The 14,973-nt window shown below is 39.4% G+C and overlaps 1 long non-coding RNA gene across 1 annotated transcript; it reads right to left on the bottom strand.

The window, feature by feature from the left end:
- Positions 1 to 2,298: 2,298 nt before the first annotated feature.
- On the bottom strand, positions 2,299 to 10,276 carry LOC107732859 (uncharacterized). Its single transcript, XR_001638913.1, has 3 exons — positions 10,075 to 10,276; positions 2,537 to 2,900; positions 2,299 to 2,399 (listed from the first exon to the last, which is right to left on the bottom strand). It is a non-coding gene; the product is annotated as an uncharacterized LOC107732859 (long non-coding RNA).
- Between the last annotated feature and the right edge of the window lie 4,697 nt (positions 10,277 to 14,973).

Genomic DNA, 14,973 nt, shown 5'->3' on the forward strand with positions numbered 1-14,973 from the left:
CTTTGTGTGGAGATTTGGTGAATGCTGCGTTTGTAGAAGGCTAGCGTTACAAGCAGACGTTAGCTGCGAAGTACATTTAAACAAAAAGAAAAAATGAGAGCTTACAGACGTTTTCCTATTTATACAGTAATAATTTGATAGGAATACAATGTAATACAAACCTTAATTTCATTCAGGAAGTTTCCCGTCAGTCGAGTTTCCTCTCAGAGCAGAACACAAAATGACCGCTGACAAATGTATCCAGTTTTAACTGGTTTGGCACAGACTACCCAAAATTGGGTTACACTGACCCCGTGCTGGGCAGGTTTATTAGAAATACAGAAAAATGACCCAGCACCTGGGTAAAAAATATTAAAAATAACCCAATAAAATGACCCAACAAGCTGAACCCAGCATTTTTTAGAGTGCAGAAAAACTACACAGCACCTGGGTAAAAATATTAAAAATAACCCAACAAAACAGGCTGAACCCAGCATTTGGGTTAAAAAAACAACCTAGTATTTTTTAGAGTGTAACATTGTTTTGCAATGTTTTGGTTTTGGCATGATTCCACAAATGAAACCCTTGCAAAAAAAGCATTTTTTTTGTTAAAGGAATAGTTCACACAAAAATTAAATTTCTGTCATCATTTACTTATCTTCACGTCGTTTCAAACCTGTATGACTTTTTCTTCAGCAGAAGACAAAAACAGTTTTTTTTTAAAAGAATATTTTAAATGTTTTTGTCCATTCAAAATCAGATTGACTCCCACTGACTTTCATTATATGGACAAAAAAAAAGCATGAAGACAATTTTCATTGGTGTCCACTGAAGAAATAAATTCAAACAGGCTTGTAAATGATGAAAACTATTTCATTTTTGGATGAACTATCCCTTTAAGAAATAAAGACAATGATTAGCTTTAACTGACAGCCTCCTCCGTTTGGGTGATTGTTGGGTGTTTGGAGACCCTAGAAAGGAAAGCCTACGCAGTTTCATTTTTTACCCTTCTTTTCACAAGGAGCTTAGAGCCATTTCAATTAACTGCGGTTGTGCCATTTCATATTAGAGAGAATGCAAGTCCAATTCCATTTCAATCACTGGGCACTTGGGAATTTAAACAATAATGACTAAATCTGTAAACAGGACGGTCTCACTCTGAACACAGCATCCAGTCATAACACCTGTGGTGGGCATGGCGTGAATACAAAGTAAAACGACCAGGCGCAATTACATGAACGAGCAGCTTTTACCAGTGAGGCTCTTTCCTGGTCACATGACTCAGTCAGTGAGGTGGGCTGATGATGAAAATTAACCTTTTAGGCCGTTTGTCAGGTCCAAGTCAGTATTTTGGTTAGACGTCATACATAAATCATTGCAATTCAAGCTCTGAATAGGCTTTAAAGTGATAGTTCACCCAAAAATGAAAATTCTGTCATCATTTATGACTCGCCCTCCTGTCATTCCAAACCTGTAAGACTTTCTTCTGTGAAACTTCAGAAAACTTAGAATATACAGTGTGTACGGAAAGTATTCAGACCCCCTTAAATTTTTCACTCTTTGTTATATTGCAGCCATTTGCTAAAATCATTTAAGTAAATTTTTTTTCCTCATTAATGTAATATTTCAGTTTTTCTTTTTTTTTAATAAATCTGCAAAAATGTCAACAATTCTGTGTTTTTCTGTCAATATGGGGTGCTGTGTGTACATTAATGAGGGAAAAAAATTAACTTAAATGATTTTAGCAAACGGCTGCAATATAACAAAGAGTGAAAAATTTAAGGGGGTCTGAATACTTTCCGTACCCACTGTAAGTCATATGGACCACTTTTATGATGCCTTTGAGCTCTTTTTGTAGTCCCCATTCATTGTTACTGCATGGACAAGAGAGCACTTTGCACAATGGCTCCTTTTGAGTACCATGGAGAAAAATAGTAAGTCAAACTGGTTCGTAACAACATGAAAGTGAGTAAATGGTCTTTTTTGGATCAACTATCCTTTTAACAGGTTGTGCTGTGCTCTTACCTGTGTTCAGCTGTCCGTTAGGTCCTCTCATCATGTAGCTGAACTCCTGACAGCTCGCACTCTGGCTCAAGCCTCCAGACCGGAAGCACAGTTCCTCCACCAGCACCAACGCCTTCTTACAAAGGTCGTCTTCCCAGTCCCCCGACATCCTCCAATCCGCATCGCACACCCACCCTGCACTCAACCAATCGCGGCGTAGCTCTCACCGCCCACACCAACTGAGCGGAGAGGGTATGTCTGGCCACTTTCTGCCGATTCCGATAATACAGGTGCTCGTTTTGGATTCTGAAGGAGACGAGATGGTCTCTTTATGACCGTTAATTGAAAGCGTTAATGGTTGCTAAACCCATTGGTAAGTGTGCCACAATCACCCTTTTCAATAATAACATAGGCTCCTGGGGGAAAAAAACAGGAGAGAGGGAAAAAAGAAGAAATGAGAGCAAGGGAGGAGAAGACAATGCATGCATTCATTATGTAAAATCCATTATTGAATTGAATGTGCTTTGCTCACAAGATGTTTTTGTGCACATACTTGTTATAAAGGATGACAATGACATCCCTGAGTCCTTGTCATGGTGAAGAAGGTCGAAACCAATTCAATTCACATAGATATTAAGAATTTGCTCAATGGATAAACAGCGAGACTATATATAGCTCTGTTGTTCAGAAAGCATAGCCTAGATTTTGTGGACTATTACTCTCAGTTAAATCATCAGTCAGGGAAGAGGAAAGTGTTTGCAGGCTCAGTCCTTAAAGCTGCATCAGGGCAGGGTTGAATTTGAGATGTATGGTCTATTTCCACTAGGTTTCTCTCTTTGTTTTTCCATTCAAGCTTTACGGCTCATTGTGGTCCTTGGCTGTATTTCTGGAATGTTCTACAGGAGCTTTGAAACTGCCTGAAAAGAGAGGGAGAGTGTGTGAGAGAGAGAGAAAAAATGAGGCACACATCATTAAAAAAACTGCTGTAAAAAATTTATGGTTAAATTATCAAGGCAACCCGCTGTGTTCGCAGAGCTCAATAGCATGCAGAGAAGAAGCAGTCATTCTGGTTATCTGTTTCTTCCCAAAGACAAACAGCTCTCCTTGTACAGTGCATCTTGGGAACGAGGATGTGGTCAACCACAAAACAAGTTTATCTTGTAAGCTGTTGTTGCATGATACTCTGAAGATTAAAGGTGGCAAGTAATTTCGATGCTAAACTTGTAATGTTAATTTGAGCCAGTGGCGGCTCGTCGGGGGAGGCAGGGGAGGCACAGCTTCCCCATAATTTTGAGGTGAAAATGGGAGGAGGACGTTTTAATGTTAATAAAATTCACAAATTCATTTCAGTTCATGTCTCAGAATGTGTATTTTTTGTTTGTAATTTCACAGTTGTAATACCATAACGTGAAAGCGCCGCTTTTCTATCGCGAATGTGCCGAACCTGCTGATGTATTTGCAACCGCTAATGATAGAGAAGGGTAGGGGGAGGCCGGGGGAGACGCTGAGCTCTTGTGCCTCCGTTGGTAAAAAAAATTTGCCAATCACCAACGAGTGTTCACTTTCAGCGCTGAGGAGTGTTGAGAAAAGAAACCTTCTGATATCAACCAATGCGTTTTCCGACTAAAAGCAACCAAAAAGCCATTTTAAAGTAGTTAAGCAAATAATAATAATAATCGGCAGGGATCCCCAGACCAATACAATTAGTGTGCCTCCTCTATTTTAAAACCCACGAGCCGCCACTGATTTGAGCTGCCTGATACATTGGCTCAACCAATGATGTGAGGTTTGAGCGGGGCTATATGTTCGATCAATAACATATTTTGCGATTCTGTTTGATATCTTTAAAGCTAAAGTGTGAAATTTCAGCACCACTAGTGTTACCAAAGAGAACTGCATAATAATTCATGTTTTCAGACCATTGGTCTGATTAAATGATAGCCCCACCCCAAACTCACACTATTGGTTATGCAAATGTTGTTGTGTCAGGATGACATACTGTAATAATACCTGTTCACAAATACTAAACTGGGATTAGTTTCATAATTATTATACTGAATCCAAATAAGTATTGCAGACAAAACATACACTACTATTTAAAAATGTGGGGTCTGTATGATTAATTTTTTTTGAAAAAAGTATCTTATGCATTTATTTCATAAAAAATGTGGTAAAAAATTATATTGTGAAATATTATTACAATTTGAAATAACTGTTTCTATTTTTATTATATTTTGTACTTAAGTTTATTTAGAAGTATCCTTGCCAAAAAGCATTTTAACATTGTAATTCGGTACACACTTCACCTTCATGGTTAACACCGAATCCTAACAGAGTGCAACGCAACAAGATTCTAGTGACAGGCAATTTGTCTGTCCACACCAAATGTGAAAATGGGGCGTGACACAACACAATCACACAACACAGAACAGTTCTCACACTCACAGCACACTGCAGACGAAGAGAATCGAAAACACTAAAACAAACCTTGTTTTTCATGCTTTTGAATGGGCAAACTTTGAACCCTCATGTAGAGGATAAATGCACTTAAGGTTCACGTTAAGTAGGCCAATATTCACAACATTTTATTACATCAACACCACAGCACTAGACAGAGTTCATCAATTTGTAATTTCAAGAAGCTTTACATTAATGGATTAGAATACAGTTCAGATCTACACTAAGGAGTAAAGCTACCAGCACTTTTTCCATAAAGAGGACTTTAATGCAGTGTTACCATAAAGACATTTTTGCTATCTAGTTTACAATGATCAAAATGTTATGATTTTTGAATTACAAAGAACCTAAAATACATGTTACACATCTGTGTTTTCACAAATCAGACAGCATTGGGAAAAAAAAATGTTGTAGCAATTCATCTGCTGAGGGACCGTGTGTATATAATTTGTCAGCATGAGGATCTATATCTATGATATCTCTCAGTATTCTTCCTTTGTTCTGTGCTCATTCTGTCTCACAAAACCAGGTCAAAGCTCCATCTTTCATTTGCCTTCTCTTTTGCTCCGTGTCTCAGCGCTCCTCCAAGTGTTTCTTTCCACCCCCTCTGTCTCTCCGTCTTCATCCCCTCTCTGCATCAGCTAAAACAGTGCAAGCCCAGAAAAAGTGTGCAAATCTATCAATATGCAAATCGATTCAATGATCGTCAGAGTTTTTTCAAGCCAGTGAAATCCCTCAAGAAGTCTGATCTGTTTCTCTCTGACGGGACACCTCCTCTTATTGAGCCGATCGTCCATCTATCATTCTGATAGACTATTCTTTCATGCTTTTTAGGTCTGTAAAATGTCATTGGTCTTTCATTGTAAGGTGGATGGTTTCTCTCCAGCTAGCTGAGTCTTTTCCATCCATCTTTCCCACTCTGATCCATCAATCAATCAATCAATCAGTCAAAGCCTTAAGTACAGCTATAAGTCATTCGGGGCAGGACTCAGGTCAAGATGTTCACCCACACACTCATTCGATCCTTGCCTAATCTGCGTGCCGAAGTGGTCCATCAGTCCGGAGCGTCATCTAAAGGAAACCCAAACAGACTGAGGTCCGTTTAACTGTCTATCTCAGATCTTCAGTCCATTGTAAAAATGAGCCTCAGATTATCTCATTAAAACGCACCCCCCCCCCCAACTCTTGTCTGCTCTCCTCACCACAGTTCAGCCTGTAAATCTGTCTGAGTTTGACTTAAAAATGCTGCTCAATCTGAAAGATGGCTGTCTGGCAGCGAACTACAGTGTCACTGTTCAGAAATGCCAGGTCGATTGAGAACAAAGTTAGAGAGGAACTGAGAGGGGAGAGCAGGTGAAAGAAAGAGGCAATGAAAGAGAAAGTAAGAGCAAGACAAACTATAAGGCTTTAGAAGAAAAAGAAGTCTAAGGGCATATAGCATGTGGCCTTGGAGTCCAGACGGAAAAAGCATTGTGATGCAAGTGTAAATGTCTAGAGGACAGGCATTTACAAGTGATATGCTGTAATAAAACTACACCGACACTCAGGGCATTATGGGCTGTGCATATGGAAAAAAGCCGAAATAGAATAATGTGGTGGTAAAATCCATGCAAAAGTGACACCGACATGAAACACGCGGACAACAGAACAAGAAACCTGTCTCAGACATTCCATTGACTGCTGCCCAGGTCTCAATCGATATCTCCAGGAAAAGCAATACCCCACAACAGGGACCCCAGCAACCTGTATGGTCACTGTCCAATCGCACGCAAGCCAGACACAATTGCCACAGTCCAATCATGTCATAAAGGCCATAAAAGCCCCTGTCCAATCACACACTAGAAATGAAAACCTATAATAAAATGCAATGATTATCTGGGTATGAACACGGACACAAACAACCAGAAAGGTCAATATTTCGAGACATCCATCAAAATGGCCATAATTGCATTGCCATTAAATATGGAAACATTTGAAGGTTGCAGCTCTGTTTGGTGTCTAGACAATTCACACAACACCCAGAAAGCAGAAAGACTAGATCAGGTCGCTGTGTCACTGAATGACGGACAACAATAAGTGATTTCAAAGCAGAAGAGATGATCTCAGTAGAGCACTTGATGTTGAAATAAACATAAAAACAATAACAACACTTTACATTACAACTAAAAACCATTTAAAAATGTTACTTTGTAAATTCTGTTTAATCACAAAATGAACAATCGGTTTGAATCAGCTTATCACAAAACAAAAAAACATCACACACCGTAGTGTGGACTTCACTATTAACAAGCAAATGCATAATATTTATATTCTAATTTATTATATCTTGTTTAATTTAAAATTAAAAACAAATAACACAAATAACATTTAAAGTGTATTAATTTTTTTTAACAAATTCTAGTACTTCAAAAATAGTAATTACAATAATAATGTACAAAAGCAAATTTTTTTTTTTTTTGCAGATTGTCAATCATTAATAATCACCTTTTTTGACTATCAGTCAATAAATCCTTGTAAAACACTGCAAGCGTAATAAAAGGTCACAGGAACAGAGGTGCAGCTTTAATTTAAAAGCGGAGTGTCCTCTAAAAATGGCACACAAATCATCATTTCACATTTATATCATTTCGGACGTGACTGAAAGCAATGATGTCCGAGTGGATGAATTTTTTAATTTGTAATTAGTCTATTTCCACCAGTTTGATCCATTCAAGCAGATTTGCAGACGTTTTGGCGGGCATGAGCTAGCGTGACAAATGAGGCCATCCTACAATACAACTGGTCCTAATAACCTCTAAATAACTGCAGCCAGCACTCACAAATGTGGGTTGTCGTAAGGCAAGTTACTGACAATAATAATGTTGCTGACTGTTCATACATAAGACACCTGGCATTCACTACACAACTGTCAGGTGTCTCAAGTCGAGATCTGTCAGAGGGGCTGTCCGTCAACACCACAGATCAGCAGCAGTCGCTCAGGTCACTGCCTGTTTATACAGCAGAGAGCAGATGGGTCTGAGGTTCAGTCCTCGGCCCTGAGGTGAAATTATTTAAGAATTATTAATAAGAACGATGCAATTAGTTCTGTCCCGCAGGCAACGTCCACTGTCCTATTTAAGTTGACTGGTTTGTAGGCTAATGGTCAAGTTGCTGTAAAGTCTTCAAAAGATGACAAACCTCGACATGCCCGGATGCAGGGTCTTCCATTTTGCTTGCAAAGAATCTGGCATAAGATGAAGATCCACAGGATCAAATATATGCACATCATTCAAACCATACACATTATAAAATGTATCTATTTTTTTTTGTTTGGCAGTCTGCTTCAGTATTGCAACTCTTTGAGCTGTTCTCCAGTCTCAAATCTAGTGTTTAAATATGCAGATATGTAAATATAAACAAATGTTTTAGTTGCTGTGTTATGGAAATCAGAGGTGTCATGGGATGCCAACCATTTCTGATCCATGTAATCCATCTCCAAATGCAACTTTAAAAAATGTAATGTGTACATTTATTAATTTTGCATATTTGCAATCTTCTCTTCTGAGACTACAAATTTGAACCCTTCTAACAAATCCATTAAGTATATAATGTGATGTGTGAGTATGTAGCAGCTTATTGCCATTGAATGTTTTAGCTTAAAGCACCACTAAGATACATTGAGAATAACAAATGTACATTTTAGGCAAATATGAGGCACATTCCACATTCCGTATGTAAGAAGCATTTGTAGTTTCCACAATCGCCTGCCTCCATTTGAAGTTTTCCCGCCTTTCCTCATTACTCAATGGAATCCTGCCTCACAACTTCCCTTATTCCCCTGAAATTGATAGATGTGACTGAGACTAATTGTAAAAGAAAAATGATGGCTAATCCTTTTCTTCTCAACTGAGGCTATGAATTTGAACACTCCTATTGACAAGGGATGTAAATCCATTAAGTATAACCAATAGGATATTAGAGTAATTTCTTAATGAAGCCATTGTGGTTTTTCTTTCTTTCCTTCTTTTTATGTTCCATTTTTTTTCCTCACACTCACTGTATCACCTCCATGCCTGTGGTCTTATCTGCAGTGTCATCGGGAGTCTAATCTGCTTTCGTTTTCTGTAAGACTGCTGCTTTTTTTTTTTTAAACCTGTCGGAAGATAGCAGTAATTTTCTTTACACCTCTGGCTTCAAAACAAAATGTTTCCAGACTTTCTGCAAAGTGGAAATGAATGAATAAATGATAACAATGCTGTTTTAGTAGACTCGTGTAGCAATTTCTCTTCATCTCCCTCTCTCCCTCCAATGCCGTCGCTCTCTTGCTTTTCTAACCCTTCCAACTCTTTTGTCGCCTGGTACCATGTCACTCCCTTAAATCACTGGAATGCACTGGAAGAGGAAACCAGGCTAAACGGCCTTCAGCGTGGTCACAACCTCTGCTTAAGAACACTCAGCCAGATCACTGCGTCATCTCATCGTCTTGCTCATATCTGCCATGACACTGTGAGTTCCTGGACACATTCTCCATCCTCTCCAGTGTCTGGCCTATTCACTGGATACTAAACAAACTGCCCTGCCATCGGCTGCTGTCATTTACACAACCGGACCTCCGCCGCTGGCCAAAGACAGGGGTGATATTTCATATCCCTGTAATATGATAAGATACTTTAGGCCTTCGTGGCTTGTGGCTGCAAGCTGGGGTATCTTAGAGCATGCTGTAACACTGTTTTCAGTGTCTTAAAGGAGTTCAGTCCTATTCAAAAACAGTCTAACCTGTACAAAACAGTTGCAAATGGACATTGCAAGTAAAAGTCTGCTTCAAGTTAGCCTCAGGACCAGATGGAATCTGCAGACTTCCTCAGACTAGCTGAAAGAATAATCAAATTAGTCCAAGTAATTAATAAACAAATTCGCAAGGGGGGTGGGAAGTTTCTAGAATTATATGGAGCTAAGGAGAGGATTCCTGTGACGGTTCCATATGGATGTATTAATATTTGCATAATTATGGTCCTGTGCCTGGTAGAAGCCCATGTAAGCCTGCCTTTGAAGACTGTGGGGAGGGGTGGGGTTTAGAGGGGAAGGAACAACTGATAAGGGGTTGAAGAGGAGGGAAGCTTCATATGTACATTTCAAATCCTTTCCTCTTGAATTATATATGCATATGCAGATTAAGCATGTAGAGTAGGAAATATGGAAGTTAAGAACAGAATTACATAAGTGACAGTGTCTGACTGATAATCCCTCTATACAATGTTGCACACACACATATGCACATCTGAAAATGCGGGGTCACGATGCTCAGCACATATTCATGCATGATTTTGCAGATGATAAATGAAGATTACTGAAGCCGCTGAGAGGTTTTTGCACGACGATACCGGACAGACGTACAGACCTTTACAACACATAAGCGCGCGCGCACAAATACACAGATATAATATGGATAACCTGAACACAACAATCCGTAGAGAGTCTGTACCGTTAAAAGCAATGCAGATCTCAAACAGAACGACTGTCTACATTATATCCACACTCTCTCTTCCGAGCTCACATTCATCCAAATATTAATTTTCTCGTGCGACGCGTTACAACAGCAACATCATAACATCCGCCCCGCACACCCAAAGACAGATAAAGGCTGAAATACCGCACCTGGGACAGACGGATACCAAAGGGTAGACCGAGAGGGACAGAGGAGGCGTCTCTCCGCTCCCCTCTTCCTCCTCTCTTTTTGTGTTTTCGCCTGTCTTCACAGCCTCGTTTTTTCTCTCTATTTCGCTCTCTGTCCTCCCTCCCTTCTCCCTCCTTCGCCTTGTGCACGGAATACTAAACGAGCCTCGTCTCCGCTCACGGGCTCCAGTGCGCGTGCAGTGTTAAACACATACTGATGCATGGAGAGAGAGAGAGAGAGAGAGAGAAGGGATAAAGAAGGAGAATATTGGGCGGAGGGGTGAGACCTCCTATAATATACTTGTATGAAAAAGTTATTCTTTTTCATGCAATTATACAGTGGCGGATGGTGGAACATTTTTCAGGTATAGGGCGCAACGTCCTACAATTTTAGCATAGCCTACATCCCAGTATGATTTATCCCAGTATAACAAAAGGAAAAGTATTAACACTTGAAACATTTTAAATAAAGATAATTGTTTTACCAAGTTCAAGATTAAGTTTGAGGATGATTCTCACAAAATTTCTGAAAGAATTTTTCAAGATAAATTAAAACATATTTTAAAACATTATTTAATTATTTCATAATTCACAATTTATGTATACAGTGCAACAGCAAAAACTGTGAGGAAAAAATAAATGTCATTTGTTTACAACATTTTCTATAACTACAAGTCAAGCTGCAATACCAAACAGGAGCACACGGTGATGCCAACAGACCACAATACCAGTCGCCTTAACCTGACTGTATATAGACATATAGCGATCCATTCAGAATTATTAAACAGAGCAAAACACAAATTAGTAAATAAAAACATTTGTTAACACTTTATTTTAAGGTGTCCTTACATGTACTTACTACTATAATAACAACAATTAGTTATGCATAATAATTACATGCAAGTAAACCTAAACCAAACCCTAACCATATAGTAAGTACATGTAGTTAATTAATATTACTCAGTACTTAAATGTATAATTACACTGTAACAAGGACACCTTAAAATAATGTGTAACCAAACATTCTGAATTTGTTGAATGTGGCGATCTGAAGGCGGCTCGACATCCCCAGTGAACAGTCAAGTGTGTTGATGCCCATATACTGTATATAAACACAAATGACCGCAGCAAACTCCTATAAAAACATGCTTCTTCAGTTAGTGTCCATTATAAAACACTTGCCAGACATGCGATCATACTGAAATGTTCTCATGCAAAAAGCTATCAGTGAGCGCACAGACACGGTCTGTTTATTTGCACATTAATAATAACGGACTCGTGCTAGTCTATTCATGTATACGACTCTTGTATTTCACTGTAATTGTCTTTACCTCCAATATAATCCTCATCCATCAAAACTTTACTGGTGAGATATTGGGTTTGCTTTATTCAGGCCATTCAGACTAGTCCTGACCTGACTTCAGCTTAAAGATAATTAATAGAGGTATGTTTGCACAAGTTAAGTTTAAGTTAAGTTAAGTTTTGTATTATGACGAAAGCACGTTAGTGCTAGCCGTCCCGGAACACATACTCTCTGTGGGTACTACATTTGAATTTGAATTTACTTCACGACTGTTAAAAAATACGTTCTAGAATTCCAAACGGCTTTTTTGCGCCCTTGAAGGGCTCAAAACTGACCACTTCAAAGGGCCCTTCGGAATGAAGGATTTTGAAGAGTTCAACCAGGGCCGTCCTTAGGGGGGTGCAACTGGTGCGGTCGCACCGGGCCCTCCACTTGAGGGGGCCCCACGGTGAACGTACCGAGGGGGGTCCCGCTCCCTACCTCGCACCGGGCCCCGCGTCAGCTACCGGCCCTGGGTACAACTGATGGACACTTCGGGCCCCCATGATAATTTGCACAGTGTTTGGCGTCACAGAGTTCGACTTCACCTATAAATGTATGCATAGTATTTTTCTATACTACTGTAATATTTAGAGTTAGATTTGGCACATTATTAGAGATGGTCCTCACTGCAGAACACAAGATCCAGGGGGCGTGATTGGATCCAGATCCAACTCCTCCCACCTTACATATACCTAAACCTACCCGTCTCCACCCCCTGATCCCTAAACCCACCCATCTCCACCCCTAAACCTACCAATCTCCACCCCCTAGATGTGGATCTAACCAGGCCCCCTGGATCTTGTGTTCTGCAGTGAGGGGCTTCTGGATTATTATGGTCAAAACGACATTGTACTTCAACAAAATACTTTACAGCTACCTTTATCAGTCTATTCAAATGTTTCCAATACATAGACACAATATACATTACAAATATACTGCATTACATCACATTACATTACATTGCATATATACATTATATTTAACGTAAAAGCCGACTGGGGGTCAACAGCGTACAAAATGTATGACGAAGGCGCCTGCTTGATTGTCTCGTTAAGATGTGCATTCCAAAAAAAGAGTTTTTTTTACCCCTACACCCTTCATCCCTTCGAAGCTCTCACTCCGGAGGGTAAACCCTTTGAAGGGATTAGGGCATAGGGATGAGTCTTTCTGAATGGAACGCAGGGCAGAATTCCATTAGCGAAGGGAACATGGGATGGTCACTTCACAGAAGTGATTTCCGTTTGTGATCATGTGATCTTCGGTTAGGAGATATTGTAATGCTTTTTAAAGCAAAGTTGGGGTTGATTTCGAGTTCACATACAAATGTAAATAGAATAGGCTAATTAAATTTGTCTTTATTTTAATGTAAGACAAAATATTTTTTTGTCAGTGATAGAAATATGATTTGAGTCAGTAGTGAAAGCAAGTTTAAGTAGCCTAAGTTTAGTTTGAAAAAGATGAATAGTAAATAAGACACAATTAGAATTTTAATTTGAATAAAATAATAATAATAAGAAATATTTATTTGCAACAACTGATGAAGTGCTGAATGCTGCATGCACGCGCAGCATGGTCAAGGTGACATTTGGTCAGTCATTCCTTTCATCAAGGGAGTTCCAAACGCTTATGAGACAGTAATGCCCGACACCCTTCAAAGAACACACTTCGAGGGCTCTGCTCTTCGAAGGGAGTAGGGCATAAGGATGCTCACTTCCGTTTTGAATTCGGCCAGTATGAATATGGGTAGTTTGAATGACGAACGACATCTGCCATGTTGTTACTGTCACATGACCTACCAGCGTCAGTTGCATCATTTCACTGCCATTCATAAATCCTCTTCTGTGGCCTCATGAGAAAGTAAAGTGTCCAACGAATGCGCACTTCAGAATCCGACAGGAAGAAGTAGCTTATCCGGGTACTTTTCGCCTATTTTCGACATACTACTCGCCTCACATACTGTTTGTCACCTACTATATCAGGGGTGGCGAATGTCGGTCCTGGAGAGCCGCAGCCCTGCAGAGTTTCGCTTCAACCCTAATCAAACACACCTGAACAAGCTAATCAAGGTCTGAATGGTTACTAGGAAGCTACAGGCAGGTGAGTTTTAATTAGGGTTGGAGCTGAACTCTGCAGGGCTGTGGCTCTCCAGGACCGGAGTTCGCCACCCCTGTACTATATAGTAGGGAAGTATGCGATTTCAGACGCAGTGCCTGTGTCCGAAATCACCCCCTATATGCTTAATTAGGGCACTATTTGAGGGGACAGCCATTTTAAGTGGTGTCAGAAACCTTAGTGGACATTATCGAGTGCACTCATTCAATCCAACAGCCTAATACAGGTATAAATTCTTTGTAAATTGATTATTAATTTTTTAAATTGAGGTTTATACATCATTTTCATGACAGAGTTCAAGATAAATCCATTCATCTTACTACTGGAGCTGCCAGTTTCAAATGATTATTAAACAGCAAGCACAAACTATGTAAATGCGGCAGTCCTTCCAGCACACTCAGTGTCGAATTCACTCACAAGTTTTCATTTACTCCTTCAAGTGAACTGTTTTAGTGGACTAATGTAGGGAATAGTGAATGAGGGTATAGGGGGCGATTTCGGATTCAGACTGATTGCAAAAAAAAAATCTTTGTATGGAAGTCACACTCGGGACGATTCTCAGCCAGAGTGAAATTGCACATAAAGGGGAGGTACTCCACATAATGTGACTTGACGTTGATTGGACTATATATCCAGGCAGAACAAAGATTCAAGAATAGTGACAGCTAGCGTAACACTGTGGTTGAATGTGATAAAAAAAATCCTCCCTTTCACACTTTGGTGGTGCATCGCCCTATCACCATAATGAAGAAACTGCGCCTGCAAATAGGTTTCAATGAGGTCTTCAAACGATCCAGTAAACATAAAAATTAGGGAAAAAAAGCTAGTGGTGGTGAATTTGATTCATCCTAGTGTCGCAAATCTTTACTTCGGTCAGTCTTTTTTTGTAGGTTACATTAATGAACCAGTAGGTGGCAATACCGAGTCTTTTTGTGTGCTATGAGCAAGTCACTCACTGAATCATTCACTCAACCGATTCACTAAACACGCTGAGTCATTCACAATCAAAACAAAAACCGTATTCAAATTTGTGCCTACAAATCTACTAAGAGGCTCCAAAAAGAATGTTTAAACATTAGAAGCGTTTTTTACACACATGACAACAAACCATATTCCTTCAATCACAGAATAGAATAAATACAATTTATTAATTCACTGTAAATCACAAATATATCACAAAAATGTATTGTAGTGTTTTGTTTTAAAAGACTTTTAGACATATGTTTAGCTAACTGTGCAAAACCTGGAAAGATTGGCCCTCTAAAAATGTAATAAATCAGTAAATGTCTAAAGTTCTTATTTCCCTCTAAAATAGTCAACCCCATGAAAGTCGCACAGATGTGAGATTATCCTGTCAGTCTAATTATATAAATTAGACTGACAGGATAATCTCCTATATTTGGACTCATTAACTACAACAGTTC

This window comes from Sinocyclocheilus rhinocerous, unplaced genomic scaffold (genome assembly GCF_001515625.1).
Source record: "Sinocyclocheilus rhinocerous isolate Xijiao unplaced genomic scaffold, SAMN03320098_v1.1 scaffold220, whole genome shotgun sequence".
In the NCBI taxonomy this organism is placed as follows: domain Eukaryota; kingdom Metazoa; phylum Chordata; class Actinopteri; order Cypriniformes; family Cyprinidae; genus Sinocyclocheilus; species Sinocyclocheilus rhinocerous.